At 44.3% G+C, this 11,582-nt stretch overlaps 1 long non-coding RNA gene and 1 pseudogene across 2 annotated transcripts; both read left to right on the top strand.

The window, feature by feature from the left end:
- Positions 1-10: 10 nt before the first annotated feature.
- LOC135638491 (uncharacterized) lies at positions 11-4,224 on the top strand. Of its 2 annotated transcripts, XR_010496615.1 has the most exons (3): positions 11-249; positions 3,301-3,452; positions 3,845-4,224. It is a non-coding gene; the product is annotated as an uncharacterized LOC135638491 (long non-coding RNA). The 2 variants fall into 2 exon arrangements; XR_010496614.1 differs by having other exon boundaries at positions 3,301-4,224.
- A 4,416-nt stretch (positions 4,225-8,640) lies between these two features.
- Positions 8,641-11,466, top strand: LOC135638457 (cation/H(+) antiporter 15-like; annotated as a pseudogene).
- The last annotated feature ends 116 nt before the right edge of the window (positions 11,467-11,582 follow it).

Below are 11,582 nucleotides of genomic sequence, written 5' to 3'. Positions count from 1 at the left end.
AGCACCGACTCAGCGAGAGAGAGAGAGAGAGAGGAAGAGAGGGAGAGAGACAGATGTCGGCGGTGAAGGCGGTGCGACGGGTCCAGGAACGGGGCAATGGGTTCTTCGACCCCGATCTAGGGAACGCCCTTGTACCCGATCTCTGTGTCGTAAATAAGAGCTCGTCGCTGTGGGAGCTCCTCGTCCAGATCATGGCATCTCGCGTCATCTCTCCCATTCACGCCCTCGCCCTCCTCATCTCACGCGCCGGTAAGGACGGGACCCCAACGATCTCCCTGATCGTTTCTTGGATACTGATTTCTTTACGCTTCTTTCGTGTTTCCCGATCGCCTTTTCCTTTCGTGTGTCTCGTTTCTTGATGACCTTCCTTTCATGTTTCTCGTTTCCCGATGATCTTCCTCTCGTGTTTCTCGAATATTGATCGCATTCCTTCAACGTATCTCGTTTCTTGACGACCTTCCTTTCGTGTTTCTTGTATCTTGATGGCGTTTCATCCGTTTTCACGAATCTTGAAGTCGGCGATTCCTCATCGACTGGTGCATTACCTTGAACACTCACGGTTGAGGTTGGATCTTGTAGAGCCCTGTGAATTCCTATCTTCCTTTAGGTGGGTTTTGTGGTTGGAATTCCTTTTTTGTATTCCTTTTTTTTTCTCTGAGAGAGCCATGTTTATCTGCAAAGTCTAGTCGACGTTGGAAAATGGCATCGAAAAGCCAACAGGATTTTCGGGAAGTAACAAAAAGGTCGGTTTATTATCTTTGAGATCATGAAAGATAAACTTGATACCTACGAAGAACTCGTTCACTTGATCTATAACTAGCAAATACCACTTACACGGCAAGTGTTAGATAGAGCTATCTATTAGCATGTCCCATAATTTCTTCCCTGTGCTACTACTTGACAGATATTAATACAATATAAAATATTTTACTCATGCAATTCGGTGATTCAAGTGGAATGAAGAATGATTGAGATTTATTAGCGAATACAAGAGCATCAGCTGATGGTTATGGATGGTTTAGTGACATAAAGAGAAAAGTCTATGCGCCACAATTAGCGCAGACATACACATCATCCATAACTATCCGGAATCATCAGAACTAACTATTAACCTATATGACTACAGTGAGTACAAGTGTAATCCTATTGTGTTATGTAGCCTTTCTTGAGTTTCAATTTAATCTCTGTATTTGAACAAGGATGCCATTGAGGTGCATCACCAAATAGTATGCTAGAGGGAAGCTTCTTTGGCACATTGGATATTGAGAAGAGGTTGAGAAACATGAGAAACTATGCTGGATTATGGTTAATGGCATTTTCTGTGAAGGAAAAAAAAATGGCAATCTGTGATCGTGATAAAAATGTTTTTTCTTGGCTCTTGTCACCTACAAAATGCTATTCTAAAGTTGGAATTCTTGCCGATGTAGCATCATGTCTATATGTTATGGATGACTTATTAGTTTGGCATTTTCTTTCCAATTAAGTATATGCTCAGAAAATTTTAATGAAGTCAGTTTTGGCTCTTAAGCTGTTCATATAAAATAAATACTTCTCCATTTTATTAGGTCCTAACTGTTTCTTGTGACTTAATTTACGTAATCACTGTTGATAGCTAGTTTGAATAAAAGTTTGGAAGCTGATTGACACACAGAAAAGTTGTTCAGAACAGTAGAGTCTCAGTTAGGGGCTCATCATATGTTTTTATCATATTTTAGCATAATAAATATGGATTGGTTTGCAGAACTTTCACCTCCTGTATCTAGCGTACCTTCAACAGAGACTATAGAAGGGGAATAGAAGAGAGAGAGAGAGAGAGAGAGAGAGAGAGAGAGTTGGAGAAAAAAAACATGGTAGAGAGTAGTTATAAAGTAAAATTTCAGCTTCAACTATGATGCATCTAGTGGCTTAACAGTCCAATTAGCAATGTGGTACAAAATAGAGGTTCATCTGCTTATGTAACTAATTACAGTTAATGAAAGGAAAGCTAATTTTGTATTCCCACAAAAATTCTTCTAAATTGAAATATTTGAATAGACTAGTTTAAACAGAAAAAAAATATTCCTATATATTTTTGGATTCTGATCAGACCCTTGTTTGAAATTTAAAAACCTTTTAAAATTGTCTATAAAATAATTATATTTGTAGCCCAAATAAGAGTTGATTATTGATTATTGTAGTTTGTGCTTATTGATTATTGAGTCTATTGACTCAAACATGATCTTCAGATTCAATCTTAATGTGGTTTGTGCTTGCTCAATAAGGAAAAGGTTGTCATTGTGATCTCTTGTTCCATCTCAAATGAGGTCTGATTGTTGTCAAATTAGGAGTATAGCTAGATGGTGCGATGTGAGCGTGCTGATTGGAGTCAAGTGTTGTGGAGTTCATGATCAAGCCAATCTAAATTTTGGCAATTGGGTACTGTCTTTTTAAGAGCATTTTGGGCTGATTCTTGATTGGGGGAAGTTGCTGGGACTCAGGAAGGGATCCTCAAGTAGTCTGGATCAAAGATGAAGATCAAGTGATGTATCTAGTTTTAGTCTAAAATTTAGTACTAAGATGTAGCACTCTTTACTACTGATAATATTTTCCATTTTCCCAAGTTTCACTTCGAGTTGTTACGATTGTTTAAAGGGTTTTATCCTGGAAATCAGTAAAGATGAGAACTTCCGTCAATTTACATTTGGTGCTTTTGTTTTTGGCCATATTAAACCATAATGTATTTGAATATATACATCTTATTCTTTTTTTTTTTTCAACAAAAGAACTGCACAAATCACTGCATTGGCTTGTGTCTAAAGGTAACACTTCTCTTAAAGTTTCTCATCATCACTGATTTAGAGTGATGGTATCTTCAGGTTCCAAAGGTTGCATCAGCTTTAATGCCACTTTGCAACGCCTTTGGGTCTTGTCCTCATTTCAGTCATAGATTAAGCACTTTTGAGGAATCTTCTGTTTACAGTCTCCTCGTGTGCATTCCTGAGTCTTCTTCGAGCGTGGAAGATACATGTAGGCTCCGAGGATGCAATTTACCATAGAATTTCTCTTGTATGAAAAAAGATGTTTAACAGTCATATTGCTTTGCAAAACTCATCTGCTGTGGTTAGAACGACCCTTCTAATGCATCACTCAGTCAACCGACTTACACTGACATTTATTAAAGCCTCAGCTCTTTCTGTGTATCTAATGCATCACTCAGAATCAAGCTTGCTACTAAAAACCTAGTGCATCAAGTTGCCAATGAGATCTTGTACGTGATTCATCAGAAAATGCCTGTTTCTAATAATTTATCATAAATTCCAGGGACTGCATAAATGGATCACCTGTAAATACATTAGATGATTCTTTTCAAAGGCCAATGCTTCCTGGATGGAATATTAAAAGTGGTTGTGTTTGTTCTTGAAGCTGTTTTGACTGCATGTGCACAAGGGAAGCATCCAAGGAATTGACTACAGGTTTGATGCATTTATTTCTTGATTGAATTTCCTTCTTGTTTGCATTTGCTATCTTTTATTCTTTGTGTTTTAGGACACCTAGCTCTTCATTTTTTATCTTCCAGATTTCAATATATATGTCATATAAAATTGTTGGTTAGGCAGAGGAAACTCCATCTATATAATTTGGTTTCTAGTGCTACAAAAATTTGTAATAATAGAAGAATGATAAAGAGTTGCTTTGAGAGGTAAGAACATTGCAGTAATTAGTTAATGATCACAGATTGAAAACAAGTATTTATTTTATCTCACATTAAAGCATAGATGTTTTTGTCTTGCAATGCTATTTAAGATATAGGCAAACGACATTCATGTTCTAATCTATGTATGTCTGCTCAAATGTCACGGACCAGGAGTGATGAAGGCATGCCAGCACTGCATAGCTCAAAGCTGATGTTGACTGGCATGGAGGGTTTTGTTTGTGTGAATTGAAATTTTGTTCCCGCTAACTATCATCTCTGTCAGGTTGTGGAATTCAATTTTAGATTGTCTTGAAATATTCTCCAAATAGACCAAACATTGAAAAAAAAAAAAGGGGGGGAAGAAAATGAATTACTTGTGTGTTCTTAGATGTTATTCTATTGCACTGTTGGTGATTTTAACTAGGTTGTTAGGCTCTGCTGTAAAACTTCAGAGAGTTGGGAAAACAGTTTGGATTGGTTGGTCCTGTCTGATCTCACCTAGCAGAACATTTCATTTATTTTGTTCTATTGTTCTGTCTTGTTTGCTTTTATCTTTGTTTACTAGCCTATTTTTCTTCTTGGTTATCGTAATTTATCATTGCTGGTTGTCCTATAAGTATTAGCTACTTTGTATTTTGGTTGAGCGACATTTGGCTAAAAACCATCTTCGGGGGAGGTTTAACCGGGGCTACTTGAGGTTCATTAATGACATGAGAGACCCCTTGCTTTGGTTTGCTGGATTTGTCATGTCGTTGCTGATATATGGCATACTCGTATCCAAACATCTTTGAACAAGTTGTTTGGGACACCACTAAATATGCCACTAAATATGTATGTATAATCTGTGCATAAATAACCCAATTCAGTTTTTACATTCTTATGGTTTGATGAAAGATAGGAATTTTATATCTGTGCATATTAGAATATTGAAAGTGCAAAGAGATCATCATGACCCTCTTTTATTAATTTTTTAACCTTTGACAATCATCAAAGAAATTGCCCCCTCGTCGTATAGTTTTTTGACAAACGTGCATTCGAATCGGTTCCATCCCTTTGCCCCCTTGTCGATTAGTTTTTTGACGACCAGACCATTTTTGGTTGTTGTTTTTCCCCATCCCAGAACCAAATTTTTACATGTTATCTCGACTTACAATATTCACAAAGGTCAAAAACGAATATTAAAATGCCAAGGTTTCCAAATCCACTTACCAGATATTTTTGGTGGCTTGCAAAGACCAATCTTTACAATCTTACGAAAATCCTTTCAACAGAACTTCGGAATTTATATGGTGATTTACCATCATTTGGCAAAAGCATAAAGTCAGTGCTTTTTGTAAGAATAAAACAAAAATTAAAAAGTAACAGTCAAATATTAGAATCCAACCTTTTTCTCCACAAAGAACCTTTGTCTGGTAAGTTCTGGAAGAATACAGAAACAAATATTCAAACCATAGTCTACTTCAGTGCAGATAATGTAAAACAAATCTAAACCAAAAGGGAATACAGAAACAAAAGAAACAACAGTATTTTCCTACCTCGAAAATAGTCACAACGGTCCAGAGGGGAATTGAAGTCGTCGACGTATCCAGAGGGGAAAAAAATTATGCAAGGCTGTAGGCCGTAGCTGAAGGGGTGAGTTACACTTCAATATTTAAGGAGACTGAACTCGGTAAATGTAAGAAGAGTAAAAACCAAGTATACAACGAGAACATTCATCAAATAATAAAAATTTTAAAACACATAATACAACTTGACTTTTTTACCTTTAGCACATTGACTCTCAGAAAACCCCATAAACTACTACTTTGTAACGAACTCACTACACAACTATTAGGCATAGTTTATATGCCCGCTGCACTTCTAAAATTGCTGGACACAATTTGGTTACTTCTACTAAATCAACAAATCAAGTAAATATAAGAGAGTGGGCATCCACCTCTACCTGTACTTCAATCATTGCAGCATTCCATATGGTCCATGTGGAGATGGATTACTTCTGCAAAGGTGGCTTTATATCATTTCCATATGGTCCACTCAAGTCATTAACCGATGTATTTGACAAATCGATCAAATATGAAATTATATGCAACAAAGTTCACCTATATATATATATATATATATATCGTGGACTCCATCCAAACAACTTCTTGTTTGCCCTCTGTCTATCACAAAGCCCACCTGCTTGTTGGAATGAAAATTTGGGAGACAGTAGTCTCCTTTGTGATTTAAGGGATCTGAAATAATAGCCTATGAATCAGAGGCTCCTCCATGCTATTATTCTGACTTCGAACCATTTAATTTAAACAAAAGAGTTCGACCAAGTAAAAAAAAAAAAACTAACAAGTAAACCAAGAAAATTATAATTTGTAACTCAAGCACATGATGTGTACTTTACCCCTTGGCACGAATTCATCCTGAGCTTGATGCAACTTGACCGAGTTGACTGTTGCACCATGAAGTCTCGAGGATCTCCATTTCTCCAGAGCACCATATAAGTGAAGAATGCTCACAACCTTTAGACTTATCTAGAGAATGATACAAGATGCATTATCCAAAAGATTGAAAACCAAGAAATAACCATTTGACTTACTAAAATCAATGCATGTATTAGCAAATGACTTAACTGGGTACGGTTAATGCATTTAGTTTAGCATAAAAATAGTCATTCAAAGTAATAAGGAAAAATAAAATGATTCCTTTTCTGCACTTGTGATGTGACAAGCTTACTTGTAGTCACATATTCTGAAAAAGCAGCAAAAGAAAATTCCAATTGGCAGACATGATTAAACTCGAAACATGGGCTCAAAAGATAACCCAAACCATCACAAAGCAAAAAAATCTTGTAAATTCTTTCTTCCACTAATACCTCAATTTGAAATTTTCCTCATCCCCCCATCTATAAGGCATCCTATTTATTGAAACCATAGTACTTAATCCCCATCTATATGCCAATTTTGCATGAGTCCTTGATATATAAACCCGAGGGCAAAGAGTTACAGTACCAATATATTTGCGTACAAGAACATAACCATATTCTTAAAGCACAGGAATTATGTGGGTTAACTAAGGTGACGAGGTGGTTATTTTGGGACTTTGCTTAACTTATCTAAAACTGCTAAAGCCAAATGCATAACTACTGAATCTAATTTCTCAGAATTTTAGAATTATTCGAGCAAAAGTGCTTAATAATGTAGAAAGATGCTTGCTCTGTACATGAATCCAGATAAACTATAGATACTACCAATCCTTGCTCAATTGAGCAACCAACGCCAATCCATACATCACCAAACATATGGGCTGGCACTGGGAAGCCTCGGGTCTCTGCCGGTTGCCAAGAAAACCCCGATCTAACCACCCTTCCTAAAGTGCTCTGCTCTGCTAACAACACATCGAAGACTGCCTGCAAGAACACGTAAATGTCCGTACAAGACTACGACGGACGCCGCCGCCGCCGTCGTCTTCCCATCGGGAAGCCTCGGGTGGTCCGCCAGTTCTGTCAGACGACTCCAACAAAGAACACGACAGAGAAATCAAGAACACGTACCCACCCATTCATCGAAAGCCACGACGGCCGCCGTCTTCCCCTCGAAAGGCGTCGGGTGGTCCGCCCGCCAGTTCCCACGGAAACGTCATATTCATCTTCCCGAAATGCTTCCGTCTATAATCGCCACCGCCGATCCCCTCCTCCGGAAGACTCAGTGTCCTCCAGTTTTCAAGAAAACTCCAAGCCACTCATTCTTCCCAACACGGTCTCGGAAGAACCCATCTAAAGCAACCAAGAACACCTATCCAATCCGTCTAAAACCGCAACGGTTGCGGTCTACCGTTTGGGAAGCTTTGGGCGATCCGCCAGATTCCAAGAAAACCCAGAAGTACTCATTCTTCCACAAATGCTCTACAGAGAACACACACATCAAATCAATCAAGAACGCACACGGATCTATCAAAAACCACGACCGGAGGCCCACCATTTTCCATGAAAACTCCGAGAAACTCATTCTTCTCTCCACGAAGAACAGATGAAAGCAATCAAGAACACACACCCATCTATCTAAAACCACGACGAGCGTCGGTTGGCCCGCCAGTTTCCAAGAAAACTCCGAGATACTCAGTCTTCCCGAAATGCTCTACAAAGAACACATATAAGCAATCAAGAAAACGTACGCGTCCGTCAGAAGCCACGACGGCCACCGTCCGCCCCTGGGGGAGCCTCCGATGGTCCGCCAGTTCCCCAAGAAAGCTCAGGCGAACCCATTCTTCCCAAAAACGCTCTACGAAGAACACATCAAAGCGACCAAGAACACGTAATCACAGAAAGAAAAGAAAGAAATAAAACGGGGACAAGCATTAGCAGAGAAGAAGAACAGCTAAAAGTATCGTATTCCACTCCATCTCTAACAGACAAAATTCTTGAAGACAACTCTAACCAACTTCGACCGATCAAGAAGAAATACATCCGCGGTGGGGACTTCGAAGCCTGGAGAGATTTCTTCGTCGGGCGACTCCGCAAAGCGGGTGTTCGAGGGAAGAGGTAAGAGAAGGAGATCGGGAGAGAGAGAGAGAGAGAGAGAGAGAGAGAGAGAGAGAGGGGCATCGGAAGAAAGCGGTTCGTGGCGGTGCGGAAGGTTCTAGAATTTGGTCCTGCGGATTCAGTTCGTTTTATTTTATAATTATAAATAAATGTTATATTTTATATTATTATGAATTCTTTTCAAAATATTAACATGGTGGTCGAATATATACAAAGCAGCGTGGGGCTAATCAGATGAGTCATGTGCCACGTAAGGAGAAACCGGCCATGTCAGCTTAACACGTAAAGAGATTCCAGGATGTGGCGCAAACCGTATTGGCATCGTCAGCACAGCCAGCAGTTTGGCACCTCTCCATTTCAACGACCAGACGACGTAAACGCCATGCAGGCGGAGGGACCTGTCTCTCACTGTCTGTTCCCAAGCCTGTTTGCATGCCGTCCCTCCCTCCTACCTTTGACCGGGACAAACCCTAAAATAGCACTCGTCCCTGTGTCATCCCCTCCCCAGGATCCATTTCCTGCGCTGTTTCCTCTTCCTGCTTCGTTGGTTCTTCTCCTCCAACATCCCTGATCCAACTTAAATGCATCTACATCTTCGACGATCCAATCTTCGGCCGGGAGGTCCCTCTAGCAGTCGGTGGTCATGCCGCAAGCGTGGCACGAGAAGACCATGGACTATCACTGGAGGAACGCCTCCACCATGCCCGTTCTGTGTTACCCTACCAGCTCGACCACTAACTTCGGCATATGGAAAGGCGAAAACCCCTTGGATTACACGATTCCCCTCTTCATCCTCCAGCTCCTCATCATCGTCATGACGAGCCGTGTCGTCGCCATCCTCCTCCACCCCTTCGGTCAGCCGCGATACGTCTCTGAGATTTTGGTAAGCGCTCTCTCTCTCTCTCTCTCTCTAGACGTAAGCCCACAAGGTTTGTGAATATGATAGGGTGGTTTCGTCCTGGGTCCCACGGTGTTGGGTCGGATCCCCGGTTTCCTTCGGACGCTCTTCCCGTACCGGAGCTTGCCGATCCTTGAGGTCATAGCCCATGTCGGCATCATCTACTTCGTCTTCATCATCGGCCTGGAGATCGACCCGACGTCACTGCAGCGGACAGGAAAGTATGCCATCTTTGCCGCGGCGTGCGTGGTGTTCCCCTTCGCAGTGGGTGCCATCTCCGGCAAACTCGTCCACACCTACCTCGCGATAGAGACCAACAAGTCCTCCTTCCTCACCTTCCTCGGCGTCACCTTCTCCATCACCTCCTTCTCCGTGCTGGCGCGAACCCTCACCGAGCACAAGCTTATCAACACCAACCTCGGCCTTACCACGCTGTCGACCGCCATGTTCATCGATAGCTGGGCGTGGATCCTCCTCTCGATGGCCTTCTCCTTGTCCAGCGGCAATCTGCCTGCGATAATGTGGACGATGGCCTCCGGTATGGTGTTCATTTTATGGAGCGTGAAGGTGGTGAAGCCGGCGGTACTGTGGGTGTCGCGGAGGAAGCCGAAGGGGGAGGTGGTTGGGGAGCTGTCGGCGTCCGTGATACTGGTTGGGGTGATGGTGTGGGCGCTGATGGCGGACGCCATTGGCATAAACGCCGTCTCGGGGGCGTTCGTGTACGGGCTGATGATACCGTACGGGCCTCTGGGTGTGGCGCTCATCGAGCGGGTCGATGACTTCGTGGAGGGCCTGTTGCTGCCGCTGTTCTTCGCCATCTGCGGCCTGCGGTCGAACCTCTACTCGGTGAGCAACGTCTGGGCGGCGGTGGCGCTGGCGATGGTGGCGCTGCTGTCTGCTGCAGCCAAAGTGGCAGCTTGCCTGTCGGTGGGATATTTGTACGACATGCCGCTGAACGATCGGTTCGCCATGGGCCTGTTGATGAGCACCAAGGGGGTCATCGAGATGGTCATCCTCAAAATCGGGAGGGATATGGAGGTATTCTGAGCTTCTCTTGCTGTTTTGTTCTGGACATCATTGTAACCCTCGAGATTGACGCTGTAGCTGCTTTCTCAGGTTCTGAGTGAGCAGGCATATTCCATCTTGGTGGTCATGTCGGTGGTGATAACGATAGCAGTAGGGCCCTTACTGAAGCTAGCGACGGCGAGCAACCGCGGCCAAGCCTCGTACCAGCGCCGGACGATCATGTGGCCGGACCCTAACTCGGAGCTCCGGATGCAGGTGTGCGTCCACAACACCCGCAACATCCCCTCCATGCTCGGCCTCCTTGAGGCCTGCTGCCCCACGAAGCGCTCCCCCGTCTTCGTCTTCGCCCTGCACCTCGTGGAGCTCACCGGCCGTGCCTCCGCCATGCTGGTCGTCCACGACACCACCGGCTCGGCCTCCTCCTCCGATCCCCTGCAGCTCCACAAGGTCCCCCTGGGTCGGTCCCGACACATGATCCAGGCCCTGGAATCCTACGCGCAGCGTGCCGCCGGCGTAACAATTCAGCCCCTGACCGCCGTCTCCTCGTACTCCACCATGCACGTGGACGTGTGCGGGGTCGCCGAGGACAACTGCGTCGCCCTCATCGTCCTGCCCTTCCACAAGCAGCCGACGGTCGACGGCGACATGCAGGTCATCAACCCCGCCATCCACTCTCTCAACCAGAGCGTCTTGGCCAACGCACCTTGCTCCGTGGCCATCCTCGTCGACCACGGCCTCAGCGGACCCAGCAGGATGGCCGTCGCCCAGCACTCTGTCCACCACGTCGCCGTGCTATTCTTCGGCGGCCCCGACGACAGAGAGGCTTTGGCACTCGCCTCCCGGATGGCGGAGCACCCGGCCGTCAGCCTTACGGTGTTCCGGTTCATTCCGGGTGATGACTTAGCGACGCGCCCTTCCATGCGACGTTACGGCTCGAACAACTCCGACGAGGTACTCACATTGGAGGAAGACGAGGAGAAGGAGGAGCAATTCGACGAGGCATACATCACGGAGTTCCGGCTGAAGCACGTGAGCGACGAGACGGTGGTGTACACCGAGAAGGTCTCCAACAACGCCGAGGAGACGGTGGCGGTGATTCGGTCCATGGAGGGCATCCATGACCTGTACGTGGTGGGCAAAGGCGGGGGTTCTTCGTCTCCTCTGACGGAAGGACTGACGGAGTGGTGCGAGTGCCCGGAGCTGGGGTCAATCGGGGACATGTTGGCGTCGAACGACTTCAACGCCAACGCATCGGTGCTGGTGGTGCAGCAGGGCATGCAGGAGGAGCATGAGGTGGCGGTGGGGATGGTGGGAGAAAGCCCATGGAATCCGAGATGAAGCCAAGCAGGGGGTGAACCGAAGGAGAAACAAGCGGCGGCGATGGGGGTGATGTGATGAGATGAGATGAAAACGGGGACGTTCTTTTACTCGATGTACATAACTATGACATGAAG

Source organism: Musa acuminata, chromosome BXJ3-5, assembly GCF_036884655.1.
Source record: "Musa acuminata AAA Group cultivar baxijiao chromosome BXJ3-5, Cavendish_Baxijiao_AAA, whole genome shotgun sequence".
In the NCBI taxonomy this organism is placed as follows: domain Eukaryota; kingdom Viridiplantae; phylum Streptophyta; class Magnoliopsida; order Zingiberales; family Musaceae; genus Musa; species Musa acuminata.
Note: the sequence above shows the minus strand (reverse complement) of the source record. Positions and strands in the feature narration are given on the sequence as shown.